The sequence below is a fragment of the Macaca thibetana genome, chromosome 13, assembly GCF_024542745.1.
Source record: "Macaca thibetana thibetana isolate TM-01 chromosome 13, ASM2454274v1, whole genome shotgun sequence".
NCBI classification, from domain to species: domain Eukaryota; kingdom Metazoa; phylum Chordata; class Mammalia; order Primates; family Cercopithecidae; genus Macaca; species Macaca thibetana.
This window is the reverse complement of record NC_065590.1, coordinates 68,937,251-68,953,712: the sequence shown is the minus strand read 5'-3', so window position 1 is coordinate 68,953,712 and position 16,462 is coordinate 68,937,251. Positions and strand designations below refer to the sequence as shown.

The following is a 16,462-nucleotide window of genomic DNA, read 5'->3' as shown; positions in this document are numbered from 1 at the left end:
TCTGCCCCCTGCTGTACTCTAGGTAAATAACAGGACTTCCTAATTTAGCATTGGTAGACAAGATTATTTGGCATCCCTTGCTAAAATGTAAAGGCTACGGCAAAAAAGACAGCACGTGGTTCACCACTGTACCCCCACCATGTAACATAGTACCTGGGATATAGTAGGCACTCAATAAATGTGTTGAGCGAATGAGCATACAGGTAAGGAAAGTATGCTTACAGACTGAGTAGGCATAATACCAAGTTTTACAGGCCCAAGGAAAAAAATGCAAATGTTTTGCAATGTTCATACGTTTTTGAAAATAACTTGGTGCTCATTGGGTATGCATTGTCAGCAATTCAAACTTGCTATCCTCTAATAATTCCACTAGGCTGAAAGAAACTAATTAGAATATTCAGACTTAAGGATATAGGTAAATTTTCTAAATGTGACTGTCAAGAAATAACTTTTTGAGAGCTTAGAGTCTGAAAGGGATAAGGTATAAAACTATCGAATTGTCTCCAAGACAGCAGAACTTACAGAGATCATGCAAAGTTCCCCATGCCATCTCCCATTCCTCGCCCCAGGTGACCCCTGCAGCTGCCAGCCCTCCAGTGATTATTTCTATCTCTCCAGGATTAGTGAAGGCACAGATTGGAAGATAGGCATTATATTTAATTGGGGGTACATTTATTGAATATGAAGGAAGTCATGCGAGGGCCAAGATTTCAACATTTCATATACAGGCATCCCTTGGAGATATTGTGGGTTTAATTCCAGACAATTGAAATAAAGCAAATGCCACAATAAAGTCACACAAATTTTTTTGTTTCCTAGTGCTTATACAGTTACGTTTACATGATACTGTAGTCTATTAAATGTGAAATAGCATCATGTCTAAAAAACAATGGATATACTTTAATTGACAAACACTTTATTGCTAAAAAGTGCTAACAATCATCTGTGCATTCAGCAAGTCTTTTTGCTGGTGGAGGGTCTTGCTCGATGTTGATGGCTGCTGACTGATCAGGGTGGCGGTTGCAGAAGGTTGAGGTGGCTGTGGCAATTTCTTAAAATAAGACAATGAAGTCTGAGGCATCGATGGATTCTCCCTTTAATGAAGGATTTCTCTGTCACATGTGATGCTATTTGATAACATTTTACCCAAAGCAAAACTACTTTCAAAATTGGAGTTAGCCCTCTCAAATGCTGCCACTGCTTTACCAACTAAGTGTATGTAATATTCTAAATCCCTCATTGTCATTTCAGCAGTGTTCTCAGCCTCCTCACCAGGAATAGATTTCATCTCAGGAAATTGCTTTCTTTGTTTATCATCAAGAAGCAACTCCTCGTCTGTTAAAGTTTTATAATGAGGTTGCAGCAATTCAGTTACATCTTCAAGCTTCATTTCTAATTCTAGTTCTCTTGCTATTTCCACATCTGCAGCTACTTCCACCACTGAAGTCTTGAACTTCTCAAAGTCACCCAGGAGAACTGGAATCAACTTCTTCCAAATTCCTGTTTATATTGATATATTGACCTCCTCCCATGAATCATGAATGTTCTTAATGGTATCTAGAATGGTGAGTTGTTTCTAGAAGCTTTTCGATTTACTTTGCCCAGATCTATCAGAGGAATCATTGTTTATGGCAGCTATATCTTACAAACTATGTTTCTTAAATCATGATGTGTCTGGAGTTGGGTCCTTCCAGTGGGTTATTGGTCTCACTGACTTCAAGCATGAAGCCACAGACCCTCACAGTGAGTGTTACAGTTCTTAAAGATGGTGTGCCCGGAGTTTGTTCCTTCCAATGTTCAGATGTGTCCGGAGTTTCTTCCTTCCGGTGGTTTCGTGGTCTCGCTGACTTCAGGAGTGAAGCCGCAGACCTTTGCAGTGAGTGTTACAGTTCCTAACAGTGGCACGTCCGGAGTTGTTTGTTCCTCCTGGTGGGTTCATGGTCTCGCTGACTTCAGGAATGAAGCTGCAGACCCTCACAGTGAGCGTTACAGTTCATAAAAGTAGTGTGGACCCAAAGAGTGAGCAGCAGCAAGGTTTATTGTGAAGAGTGAAAGAACAAACCTTCCACAACATGGAAGGGGACCCAAGCGGGTTGCCGCTGCTGGCTGGAGTGGCCAGTTTTTATTCCCTTATTTGTCCCCACCCACATTCTGCTGATTGCTCCATTTTACAGAGTGCTGATTGGTGCATTTACAATCCTTTAGCTAGACACAGAGTGCCGATTGGTGCGTTTTTACAGAGTGTTGATTGGTGCATTTACAATCCTTTAGCTAGACACAGAGCACTGATTGGTGCGTTTTTACAGAGTGCTGATTGGTGCATCTACAATCCTTTAGCTAGATAGAAAAGTTCTCCAAGTCCCCACTCGACCCAGGAAGTCCAGCTGGCTTCACCTCTCAATAAGACTTGAAAGTCAAAATGACTCCATGATCTATGGACTGCAGAATGGATGATGTGTTAGCAGACATGAAAACAATATTAATACATATTCTTATACACCTCCATCAGAGTTCACAGGTGACCAGGTGCATTGTCAATGAGCAGTAATATTTTCAAAGGAATTTTTTTTCTGAGCAGTAATTCTCAAGAATAGGTTTTAAATATTGAGTAAATAATGCCATAAACAGGGGTGCTGCCATCCAGGCTTTGTTGTTCCACTTACAGAGAACAGGCAGAATAGATTTAGCATAATTCTTAGGGGTCTCAGAATTTTTTTTTTTTTTTTTTTTGACAGAGTCTCGCTCTGACACACTGGAGTGCAACCTCCACCTCCCCAGTTCAAGCATTCTCCTGCCTCACCCTCCCATGTAGCTGGGATTACAGGCATCTACCACCACACCTGGCTAATTTTGTATTTTTAATAGAGATGGTGTTTTACCACATTGGTCAGGCTGGTCTCAACCTCCTGATCTCAAGTGATCCACCCACCTCTGCCTCCCAAAGCGCTGGGATTACAGGCATGAGCCACTGCGCCCAGCTAGGATTTTCATAATGGTAAATGAGCATTGGCTTCAACTTCAAGTTGCCAGCTGCATTAGACCCTAATGAGAAAGTCAGCCTGTCCTTTGAAGCTTTGAAGCCAGGCATTCATTTCTCTCTAGCTATGAAAGTCCTAGATGGCATCTTCTTCCAATATAAGACTATCTCATCTACATTGAAAATCTGTCCTTTACTGTAGCCACCTTCATCAGTGATCTTTGCTAGATCTCTTGGATAACCTGTTGCCACTCCTACTTTAGCACTTACTGCGTCACCTTGATTTTATGTTATGTTACAGAGATGGCTTCTTTCTTTAAATATCATCAGCTAACTTCTGCTAGCTTCAAATTTTCTTCTACAGCTTCTTCACCTCTTAGCTTTCACAGAATTGAAGAGTTAGGGCCTTGCTCTGGATTAGGCTTTGGCTTAGGAAAATGTTGTGACTGGTTGAATCTTCTATCCAGACTACTCAAAGTTTCTCCGTATCAGCAGTAAGGCTGTTTTTCTTTCTTATCATTTGTGTCTTCACTAGAGTAGCACTTTTTCTTTCCTTCAACAACTTTTTCCTTTGCATTCACAACTTGGCTAACTGGTGCAAGAGACCTACTTTTTTGACAAATCTTAGCTTTCAACATGCCTTCCTCACTGGGCTTAATCTTTTGTAGCTTGTGATTTAAAGTGAGAGATATGTGACACTTCCTCTCACTTGAACACTTAGAGGTCATCATAGAGTTATTAATTGGCCTAATTTCAATGTTGTTGTGTCTCAGGGAATAGGGAAGCCTGAGAAGAGGGAGAGTGATGGGGGAAGGCCAGTGGTTGGAACAGTTGGAACACACACATGTATCAATTAAGCTTGTCTTCATCTTTGGGCACAGTTTGTGGTGCCCCAATTACAATAGTAACATCAAATATCACTGACCAGAGATCACCATAACCAATATAGTAAAAAAGAAGATGTTTGAAATATTGCAAGAATTACCAAAATGCAACACAGAGACACAAGCTGAGCACATGTTGTTGGAAGAATACCAATAGACTTGCTCGAGGCAGGGTTGCCACAAATCTTCCATTTTAAAAAAAAAAAGTGTGATATATGCAAAGAACAATAAAGCAAGGCACAATGAGATGAGGGGTGCCTGCACCTATCTACACACCTTCCTTGGAGCAGCCGAGGCTTCCCTGAGGAGCCAACACAATGTGCATGTGTGGGGCAGTTCTAAAGGGAATATAGGTAAGTAGCAATGGATGTGACATAGACAATGCCTAGAGGACTCTGCACAAAGGAAGTATCAAATGGGCCTGAGCTCTCAGGCGTGAAGAAGCTGAGCCTTGGGAAACATGGATATGAATCACCTAAGCAGAAAGCAAGCATTTCACACGGGGGAAGTGAATGAGTAGAGACAGATGGAGCGCTGGCATGCCCTGAGCCACTCTGGAGAGAGAAGTGACTTTTCTTCTCTGCTTGATAAAGGTGATCCCACCTTGCTTTATCCCCTCTCTCTCTCTCTCTTTTTTTTTTTTTTTTTTTTTTTTTTTTTGAGGCAGGGCCTCTCTCTGTCGCCCAGGCTGGAGTGCAGTGGCTGGGTTGGTCTCAAACTCTTGGCCTCAAGTGATCCGCCCACCTCGGCCTCCCAAAGTGGTGGGAATCCAGGCAGGAGGTACCGTGCCCAGCCTGCCTTGCTTAAAGACTCTGTAATAACTACCTTAATGATATGCCAATTTTCCTCATGTCATTTCTACTGGACCTAAAACTATAATTATATCCACTTATCCCATGAGGCCAATTAGAAAGTCAAACCCTAGAGAAAATACATACCAAAAAAAAAAAAAAAAGCTTTTCAAGTTTTGCTTATTTACTCAGAAAACCTGAGTAATACTATTTGTGAGAATGGATTCTGTGGATGCTAGATCATGCTAGATTGGGCTACATTGTCACAAGAATTCACTTTAGAGGTTCCAAAGTTAAAGGATTAGGCAAACTAGGAGAGGTTCTAATTGTTTGCCCTAGGACATGATTCTAATTATGTCCTAAAATCTGGACTCAATGGTGGCCTACACTAAATAAAGTTGAGATGTCAGGAATTCCTGAGTACAATGTAAAAGACTGTTTCCCCAGCCACTCCAGTGCCTGCTCGATAGCTTCAGGAACCCCATTACCATGGAAGGAGGAATGGACGGGACACTTGGGCTCAGCAAACAGACTTCACACCAAAGTTGATCTGCCTACGACCATGGCTGAGCGCCCAGTCTGTCAACTCTGAGCTTCCAATATGGTACAGGAGCCAAAGGAGATTAGTTTGGCATCTGGTTAAAAGGTTACAAAGAGCGGGGCCGGTGGCTCACACCTGTAGTCTCAGCACTTTGGGAGGCCAAGGCGGGCAGATCATGAGGTCGGGAGATCGAGACCGTCCTGGCCAACATGGTGAAACCCCGTCTCTACTAAAATTACAAAAATTAGCTGGCTGTTGTGGCGTGCACCTGTAACCCCAGCTACTCAGGAGGCTGAGGCAGGAGAATTGCTTGAAACCATAAGGCGGAGATTGCAGTGAGCTGAGATCGCGCCACTGCACTCCAGCCTGGTAAGAGACAGAGACTCTGTATCAAAAAAAAAAAAAAAAAAAAAAAAAAAATGGTTACAAAGACCGCTTTCATCACCGAAAGGCTACAATTTGTCTCCACTGAGACACTCATTCTGGTTATGGATTAGATTTCCCTGAATGGTATCCTTTTCAGACGTACTAAATACCTTAATCATGACCATAATATTCCACCCAAAGGTGCTTTTATTTTATTTTATTTTATTTTATTTTATTTTATTTTATTTTTATTTATTTTTGAGACAGAGTCTCATTCTTGTCACACAGGCTAGAGTGCAATGGCACGATCTCGGCTCACTGCAACCTCTGCCTTCTGGGTTCAAGCGATTCTCCTGTCTCGGTCTCCCCAGTAGCTGGGATTACAGGCTCCTGCCACCACGCCTGGCTAATTTTTTTGTATTTTTAGTAGAGATGGGCTTTCACCATGCTGGGCAGGCTGGTCTCGAACTCCTGACCTCAGGTGATCAAACTGCCTTGGCCTCCCAAAGTGCTGGGATTACAGGCGTGAGCCACTGCGCCAAGCCCCAAAGGTGCTTTCTATGAAGAAATTTATTTTACAATGAAAGTAATAATGCAATAAGCCAGTGCTCACAAGATATATGGCAAGACCAGTGAATGCTTTTGCTGTGAAGCAGGTAACCTTCTAGAATGGCAGAATGGCTTTCTGAACTCTCCAGTACCAGCCAAGAAACAGCACTTTGTAAAAGTGGGTGTTGTCCTACCAGGTGCAGGACAGGCTCTTAACAGGAATCGAATGGTATTTCGCCAACAGCCAGAATGTATGTCTGGGTATCAATAAATAAAAGTGAGTGTATATATAAGTATAACTATCTCAAGAACACAAAGCTTTTAATTCTGAAATGCAGTTTTGTTTGGGGGGTAAGAGAAACAGAAGGTAGAAGGAATGTACTGGGTGTTCTCATTTGTTTGTACTAAAACATGCCCTGATCAATGAAACCTAGAATGATTCATGCTAGATGTGCAACTTGTAAAGAATTAAGAGGTAAGGTAGATGGATCCCCCTTAAATTTTGAGAAAATCAGTGATGCATAGAGCTCGTGCCACCCAGTGGGGCAATGCACATAAATAGTAAGTTCACCTCTTGTAGTGGATGGTCAGGGACACTGGTGATAACAAAGATATTGATGAGACAACTGGGGAAATGTGAATGCTGACTGGATATTTGATATTAAGTAATGATCTATTATTTTAGGATAAAGGTATTGTGGTTGCTGATATGTGCCCAAGTATTTATGATAGAAATGATATAATATCTGGGATTTCCCTCAAAATAGTCAAGCTTCAGGTGGGGGGAATGGAAGTGTGTAGATAAAACCAGACTGGATATGTGCTGATAATCATTTAAACTGGGTGACAGGTACATGAAACTTCATTATTCTCTCTACTTTCATGTTTGAAAATCTTCATAGTAATGTCTTTAAACAACCTTTTAAATCTACTAGGCTACAGGTAGGTTTAAAATTTTTCTGACTGACAATTGGTTGAGTTTATCTGAAGACCTGGGATAAATAGAAACGAAATGTCCGGGTTAAAATAAAAGATTGTGGAGACCAAAGTTCTTATTTGCAGAAGAAGTCTTCAGGTAGTAGACTTCAGAGAGAACAGGCTGTAAAATGGTTCCTATCAGACTTAAAGTCTGTGTTGATGTGAATGTCTGAGAGGTTTAATTAGGCATATCCGACCCCCACTTCCCATCATGGCCTGAACTGGTCTTTCAGGTTGAATTTTAAGAGAGCCCTGGCCAAGGACAAAGTCCATTCAGATAATTGGGGGAGGTCTTAGAATTTTATTTTGGGTTGACAACTGAGTACCTATTTCAGAATTGTGGTAATGCAATTGAAGATACTCTAGTCAGGGCTCTCTGCTCCTCCCATTTGACAGACAGCCACATCTTCTCATGTAGCACCAGCCACATCCTGAGATACCATGGTGAAGGTGAAGGCCAGAGTCAATGGATTTGGCCATACTGGGCACCTGATCACCAGGGCTGCTTTTAACTCTGGTAAAGTTGATGTTGTTACCATCAATGACCCCTTCACTGGCCTCAACTACATGGTCTACATGTTCCAGTATGATTCTACCCATGGCAAATTCCATGGCACTGTCAAGGCTGAGAATGGGAAGCTTGTCATTAACGGAAATCTCATCACCATCTTCCAGGAACGAGATCTCACCAAAATTAAATGGGACGATGCTGACGCTGAGTACATTGTGGTGTCCACCAGTGTCTTCACCACCATAGAGAAGGCTGGGGCTCACTTGTAGCAGGGAGCCAAAAGGGTCATAATCTCTGCCCCCTCTGCTGATGCCCCCATGTTCCTGATGGGCGTGAACCATGAGAAATATGAAAATAGCCTCAAGATCATCAGCAATGCTCCTGTACCACCAACTTCTTAGCCCCTCTGGCCAAGCTCATCCATGACAACTTGGCATTGCGGAAGGACTCATGACCACCATCCACACCATCACTGCCCCCTAGAAGACATTTTACAGCCTATTCTCTCTGAAGCCTGCTACCTGAAGACTTTCTCTGCAAATAAGAACTTTGGTCTCCACAATCTTTTATCTTAACCTAGACATTTCCTTTCTATTTATCCCAGGCCCCTCCAGGAAACTGTGGTGTGATGGCCACGGGGCTCTCCAGAACATCATTTCTGCATCTACTGGTGCTGCCAAAGCCGTAGGCAAGGTCATCCCTGAGCTGAATGGGAAGATTACTAGCATGGCCTTCCGCGTCCCCACCACCAATGTGTCAGTCGTGCATCTGACCTGTCATCTGGAAAATCCTGCCAAATATGATGACATCAAGAAGGTGGTAAAGCAGGCATCGGAGGCCCCTCAAGGGCATCCTGGACTACACTGAGCACCAGGTTGTCTCCTCCAGCTTTAACAGCAACACCCACTCTTCCACCCTCAATGTTGGGGCTGGTATTGCCCTCAGTGACCACTTTGTCAAGTTCATTTCCTGGTATGACAATGAATTTGGCTACAACAACAGGGCAGTGGACCTCATGGCCCACATGGCCTCCAAGAAGTAAGACCCCCAGACCACCAGCCTCAGGCCCTCAGCTGCTAGGAATTCCCTGTTGCACTAGGTCTCCTACCACACTGAGAATCTCCCCTCCTCACAGTTTCCATGCAGACACCCCTGAAGAGGGAGGGGTCTAGGGAGCCCCACCTTGTCATGTATCATCAATACAGTCCTCTGTGCTCAGCCAAAAAAAAAAAAAAAACTCTAGTCAGCAGGATTCCATGATTTTTCTCCAACAATATTCAACTGCTAGGTGTCGGTACACGTAGAGACTTGGGTTTATAAACAGAGTTGAAGTTTCATTAAGTGGGTACACAGAGTAGCTAAGGATATTTTTAAGGAATGTTTGTAGTGCTGGACCACTGCATCTCAGCTGAGTAAGAAGGCAAGGAGATGAGGGCAATATGTATGAACAAGCAGTAGGGTGAAAGGATGAGGCTTCAATGAGATCAGAGGATTGTTTGAAAGGAAACACTGCAGTCAGTGAACTGAAAGGAAGCCATAAAATCTAGATTTGGGAGGTAATAATGACACAGTAGAAGGGTATGACTTATGAGTGAGGAGACATGGAGGAAAGGAGGTCTTTTGGGGGCTGAAGAAATCAAGAGACGAGATGGGTCATTCATGTGGCATTAAGGATCCAAGAATGATCACAGAAGGAACAAGAGAAAAAGGCTGGAAGCCAGGTGCTAGAGTTATCAATGAAGGAGGGGGCATGGTAAGGAGGTCAGTAGATTGCCCACAGTAAGTTGGGGTGACAAGTGGAAAAGTCCAACAACTTTAAAGAAGCTGTTTTATTTGCTGTTTAATAGAAAAAAGACTTGAAAGGGAGCAATGGAGCACAGGAACATCACCTCTGTTAGGACCAACAGTAGCTAGGGAGGGAGAAAGCCAGCCTTGAGAGGGCTGCAGGGGAGAAATTCTACTAGGGGAATAGAAGACACCAGGGTTTCAGTTAAAGTGAACAATGAAGAGAATGCACACAGAGAGAAAAAGTGTTTAGGCAAATTGTTAATAACAGACTGTGGAATATAGAGAACACAAAAGACAGGTGTGGGAGGCCAGGGAAGAGCTGAAGATGGGGTTAGATTAGGTAGTGGTTCTCAGTCCTAGCCGCACAACAGAATCATCTGGGGAACTTTTGAAAATACTGATTCCTGCACCCAGATCAACTGAATTAGAATCTCTAGGGGGTAAGGCCAGGGTATGCACAGCACAGTAACCAAACTTTCAAATACAGTCATCACCCAGTATCCATGGGTGATCAGTTCCAGGATCCCTGTGGATACCAAAATCCACAATGCTCAAGTCCCTTATAGAAAATGGCCTGCATAGAAGCTACACACATCCTCCCATATGATTCAAATCATCTCTAGATTACTTATAATAACTAGTACAATGTCAATGCTATGAAACTAGTTGCTTAGGGAATAATGACAAGGAATACAAGTCGGTACTGTACATGCTCAGTACAGATGCAACCATTCACTCTTTTCAATTGTCCATCCGAGGTAGGCTGAATCCATGGATGCGGAACCAACAAATACAGAGGACCACTTACTTGCACACACTAACACAAATAACAGATGAGAAGGGGGAAAATGGTATCGGTGTTTATCTCTGATGAGTACATCAGAATCTTAAGGGTGAATGTCTTTATACTTTCAAATTTTCTTGTGCATATTTCAGATCGAATTTAAAAAAGGGCTTTCGTTTGTTTGAGGGGGATTGCTTAAAGAAAGGGGTTTATAATACAGTCTCAATTTCTACTGTTTACACATGGAATTTATTTGGTCTATCTGACCCAATCTGTTTCTGGCAAAAGGAGCATGACATGAGCTTTGAAAAAATATCTAAAACTTAAAAATAAAGGAAAAAGCAGTAGATCATGTCCTTTCAAAGTTATACTGGGGCATTGCTTAGCATGCCTATCAAGAAGGCTTCTAGGCAAATTGCTAAAGAAATTTATATATTTCTTTATATATTGAATCCTAGCAGATTGTGGGGGGGGGGGTGTGTGTATAGTGTGTATATATATAGTATGTGTATATATATAGTATATAGAGTATGTATATATATAGAGCATATATATAGAGTATGTGTATATATATACACACACACACAATGAAATATTCAGCCTTAAAAAAGGAAATCCTGCTGTTTGTGACAAGGAACCTAGAGAACGTTATGGTAAGTGAAAAGAGTCAAACATAGAAAAATACTGCATGATCTCACTTATGTGTGGAATCTAAAAGTAAAAGAAAGAAAGGGGGAAAAAATCAAATACATAGTAACAGAGGGTAGAATGGTGGTTACCAGGGGCAGGAGAATGGGAAGATGTAGGTCAAAGGGTAAGTCTAGAGCTCTAACACGCAGCATGAAGACTACAGTTAATAATATTGTATCGTATATTCGAAATCTGCTAAGACAGCTTTTAGGTGTGCTTAGTACCAAAAAAGGAGGGGGTAACCACGTGAGATGATGAATATGTTCATTTGCTTGACTATATCATTTCACTATGTATATAAAAATGGCATGTTGCATACCTTTAATATATACAATTTTTAAAAGTTAACATATAATTGGCTTATTTTTTAATGTTTTAACATTTTTGTTTTAATTTCTAATAAGACAAATACTGGCAGACCATTTGGGGGACTCAATTTTTAAGAGCCAAAGGGGTTCCTGCGACTAAAGTCTAAGACTCACTGATCTAGATCTGTTTGGCATTGCCATTTACTACTAAGGGCTCACATCACTCAGCATACTCATTTCAAAATGCCCTTCCTGGTGGACTACATCACTCCTATTTCTCCAATTCTGCTTTGAACCAGCCTTTTGCCATCTCTGGTTTCCTCGTTAAGGAGTTGAATACATTTTCTTATGTATTCATTGTGTATCTGGATGACAGTCATGTATAAATTTAAGGATTATACTTTGATAGGAGGTACGGTCTGCTGATTTATACCATTAGTCCTGAGGTTCTTTTCTCTGTATTCCAAAGCTGATGAAAGAACAGGGAATATTATGAAGTGTCACAATCATTCTTAAACATTTCCCTAATGAAATGAAAGAAGACTGCAATAATCAGCTATGTCTAAAACTATTGTGTTCCTTCACAAAAGTATTTAAAAGGAAAGAACAAGTACAAAGCTTGTGAAGCAAAATGGCATAGTTTTGAAAGAATATCCAAGCTTCAGAATGTGTCTATAATTTGAGAGACAACATTTACTTTAACATGGAAGAAGCGCACGCTTCCAATCTATGGCCAAGATCTTTCCCTCCCGATACAAGTTCCACCTTCCTCCCAGGGAAAGAACACAGTACAACAACGTAATTCCAGCTCTGTCTGTGCAGAAATCTTTCCTAGTCAGGAAAGTATAGAAACAGCAGGAGAAATCCATAATTCTGCTACTCATTAGGAAACACTTAACACTGATCTCAAGCTTCAGTATGCATTAGAATTATCTGAGAGACCTGGTAGAAATACAGATTTAAATTCACTATGCAATGTGGGTGGGGCCCAAGAGTGTACACTTACAACACAGCACTCCAGGTGACTCTAATCGAAAATAAAAAACGAGCCAGGTAGAATAGTGCATGCCCATAGTCCTAGCTACTTGGGAGGCTGAGGTGGGAGGACTGCTTGAGCCCAGGAGTTTGAGACCCCACCCCTAGCCCGTAAAAAATAAAAATAAAAATTCAAACTTTGAGAAACTAGAGTATTAGAATTGGCCGCTTAGCTGTTCTATTTTTCTAGGAATCGTCCATGTAACCTTAATATCTAAATATCAAGCCCCTCTACCTGATCTGAAAGGCCCTTCACAATCTGGCCCAGGTCTTTAAACTTCAATTCCACTCCTACATCCATCTCTGCCCTTCAGTAACTCCCTAGCAGAGCCATGCTGGCCCATTGCTGCATTCCTCCTTGATGTTGACCCTTCTCTCTCTTTCCTCCTCTCTGGGAGGGACTATTTACTCTTCACAGTGGTGTGACAGGGTGGGTAAGTACATAGCACTCTGAACTCTAAAGCCAGTAGACCTGGTTTCAAATCCCAGAACACACTCCCTTTGGTAAATGTGGTTGACCTCTCTGAGCCTGAAATGACTCCTCTATAAAATCAGAGGTAAGAATAACCCACCCCAAGGCTACTACATGAGCACTGGCAGCATTTAGTATAGATGACAAACATGTTTATATCCCCCGACACACACAAAACCTTCAGTCTTCCCAGGAAAAACTGCCCTGTCCTCTCTAAATAATATAAACATCCCTCTTGGAGATAAACGCACACACACATTTTTATATGTATATGTGTGTGTTCATACACACACACACACACACACACACACACATACACATATACAGGCCTGTCCTCACAGGACAGCCTGTAAATCCAATTCTGGTAGGACTTATATAAGCAGATACTCAGGACACTGCATTAAATCAAATCAGTATACTAAAGTTTTTAAAATAAGACAGGCCGGGTGTGGTGGCTCACACCTGTAATCCCAGCACCTTGGGAGGCCGAGGTGGGTGGATTGCCTGAGGTCAGGAGTTCGAAATGAGCCTGGCCAACCCCATCTTTACTAAAAATACAAAAATTAGCCAGGCGTGGTGGCGGGTGCCTATAATCCCAGCTACTCGAAGACTTAGGCTGGAGAATCGCTTGAACCTGGGAGGCAGAGGTTGTAGTGAGCCAAGATTGTGCCACTGCACTCTAGCCTGGGTGACAGAGTGACACTCCATCTCAAAAAAAAAAAAAAAAAAAAAGGATAATCCAAATCTGTAAGGTAGCCTACCCTCACCATCCCCCCAAAGTTATTTTACTGAGGGTTTTTTTTTTTTAATGATCATATTTCTTCATATTTTGATATTTTGATGCCAAGGGGAGAAAAAGCAACCAATATTTAGGATCCCACAGTTGCCAAATAACCAAGTTTACCTACAGTAGGTGGCATATGCCTACGTATGGAAGGCGGATGGAGTTGAAATTGACTAATCCAGTCCATGTTAAAACATTCTGAGCATTTAGTATGCACAAAAATGTTTGATAATGTAAAAAAGGTGCATAAAGTATGGTTTCTTCTTTCAAGGAGCTCAACCTATTTGGGGAAAAGTACTGACAAAATGCTTTCTTCCATAGACAAAAATAGCAATGACTACCACCCTCCAAACTTCATCTTGTTCATCCTCTTCAGGAAACAGAGGAAGTTAAAAATAAGTACAATTTGGAAGATAGGTGTTTGTTTACAAATATCAGCGTCATAAAAAAGATTTAAAAGACTGTCTGCCAGGATGTGGAAATTCTCATCACATCCTCCTAACATCTGTGAGCGGTAATATTAGTCCTATTTTATAGATGAAGAAGCTGCGGCTCAACTGCTATATAAGCGTTAGCACCAATTCATGAAGCTTGGGTGGTGGAGCTAGGAACAAAGTTCAGTTTTAACTATAAGCTCATCTCCTTTGCTTAGAATTGAAATTTAAGTATTATTCCAGATCTAGGTTGAGTTTTTAGGTAGTCTTCATGTTTTGTAACCGAGGAGTCTAAACCATGCCATTTTAGATGACCTGTCTTACTGTCCGTGGCTGCACACCCATTTGGCTCCAGAATGAGAGTACATTGTTTACTAATTACCATATAAATTTGTCAGAAAGTTAGAGAACTCTTAAATAACAGCCCAAATGCCGGGGATGGGGTGGGGGTGGTCGGGGAGTAAGTTATGGACAAGCTTCAAGTACAGGTGGCTAAACAGCAGATCCAGCCTTAAAACAAGCAAACTTGAGGGCACGATTTTCTGTTCTTGTACCTGCTTCCCAAGCACCCTTCCTTCACATTTTATTTGATTCTCTCAACAATCCTATTATAGGAGGAAAATTGTCATGAAAAGAAAACTCTTAGCAGTTGTTTCAGTCCTTTTTCACACTATTAGAAAGACATGCCCAAGACTGGGTAATTTATAAAAGAAGGGTTGACTCACAATTCCACATGACTGGGGAGGCCTCAGGAAACGTACAATCGTGGCGGAGGCAAAGAGGCACGTCTTACGTGGCAGCAGGTGAGACAGATTGAATGAGTGAAGGGGGAAGAGCCTCTTATAAAACTATCAAATAGATCTCGTGAGAACTCACTATCACGAGAACAGCATGGGGGAAACTGCCCCCACGATCCAATCATCTCCCACCAGGTTCCACCTGTTGATTATGAAGGTTACGGGGATTACAATTCAAGATGAGCTTTGGGTGGAGACACAGAGTCACGCTATCTCAGCAATGATCCCAGGTCTAGTGTTCTCTCCTTAAAACTCCACCTACCCTAAGAATCAAAGTAACCATTAAATAATTATATAATGACCTAGGAAAATATCCCTGTTACATGAAAAAAATATATCATGTGCGGGATAATTCTATTTTTGTGTAAAACAAAAAACGAGTATATTTTATGCATATGTAGACATGTCAATAAGCAGAGGAAAGGTTCCAATAGTACACACCAAAGTAATGGTTCTCTCAGGTGTACAATCAAATGGACAGGAACATTTCTACTTCTTGCGTCATTTTTTAGAGTGGTAATGTTATGGGTAATTTTCAGCTTGTTTCGGTATTAGCAAGATGTTACTTCCTCCACTTACTGCCTTTAGGAATGCAGCCAAGACAGTCCTTGCATCTTGAGTTGGGAACATTACTTGTCATTGTCTAAAGCTTCTAACTGATTGAAACCTCTGGAGGTGGCTAGAGTCCTAAGTTGCAAGCCTGAGATGCCCAAGGTTCTTTTGGTTGAAGTGGTTTCCTACCTATCACACAGGACTGCCATGAGTATGGAGGGTACTAACGTATATATGGAGGTGCTTTATTGAGCTATGCAAAGGCTGTGACTTCCCTCCCCTAAGCCCTTTCCTGTATATCTCTAGGCAGTTTGGACCTATTCAGCTGATATATTTGGCTCTGAAAAGCAGCAAATGTCACAATCCTAAAAGGACATGAAAGTTGTATTTCACTGAGTACATTAAGGGCACCTCAATTCCTCAGTCTAACTTCCAGCAAAATGCAAATCTGAAAGACAGAAGTTCCTAGGATCTAATGTAAGACTTCAGTATGGAGAAGGTAAGGGAGCAATTCTCTGTGCTGCTTGGGATGCCCCCCATCTAGCTTTGACAGGAACCAGTAACTGGAAGACTCCCCAGAGTCACATTCTCTTTCTGGCAGAGGTTCCAAACAGAATCTAACAGTCATTTGATGAGTAATCTCCGGCCAAGTGAGAAGACGGCTACCAGAGGCACAGCAACTCAAGCTAATTTTCATCCTCACTCCACGACTATGACACAAATGGAAAAAACCCAAGATGTGCAGATCCATTCTGGTCAAGTTAGAGGGAGGGAGGGAATTCAGGACACGAATGTTTAGGCTAAAGCGTAAAAGTGTGAAATGGACTTAAGCAATGCACACTGGCAGATAAGCAGCTAATCAAAAAGCCTATTTATTACCTGGTTAAAAGCCTAAGCATCTGCTTTCCAAAAAGCCATTTGGATATATACACAACAGACCATTAACAGTCATCACCACAGTGCTTTCCAAAATTTCGTGGTATATTTTAATAGGTTCTTAACCACACTAAGACCAAAAAAATAAATTAAAAAAAATCCCATAATAACAAAACAATGCAATTAAAACAGCACTCATACCTACAGCAAAAGAGGTCTCTAGCCCGCCAAGCTTAATTCTGAAGTAAAAAAAATACAGCAACCCCAGCCCAAAGTTCTCCGGAAATGTAGCCCTCAAGAAGGAAATACTGCTATTGAGGTCTATAAGTAGAATATTTTCACAGT

General features: G+C 41.6%; 1 protein-coding gene and 1 pseudogene across 1 annotated transcript in view; both read left to right on the top strand.

Annotated features, from left to right (window-relative positions):
- The window catches only part of MORN2 (MORN repeat containing 2), a 1,051,609-nt gene that overhangs the window by 431,138 nt on the left and 604,009 nt on the right, over positions 1-16,462 (top strand). The window lies entirely within an intron of this gene.
- On the top strand, positions 7,528-8,652 carry LOC126933561 (glyceraldehyde-3-phosphate dehydrogenase-like; annotated as a pseudogene).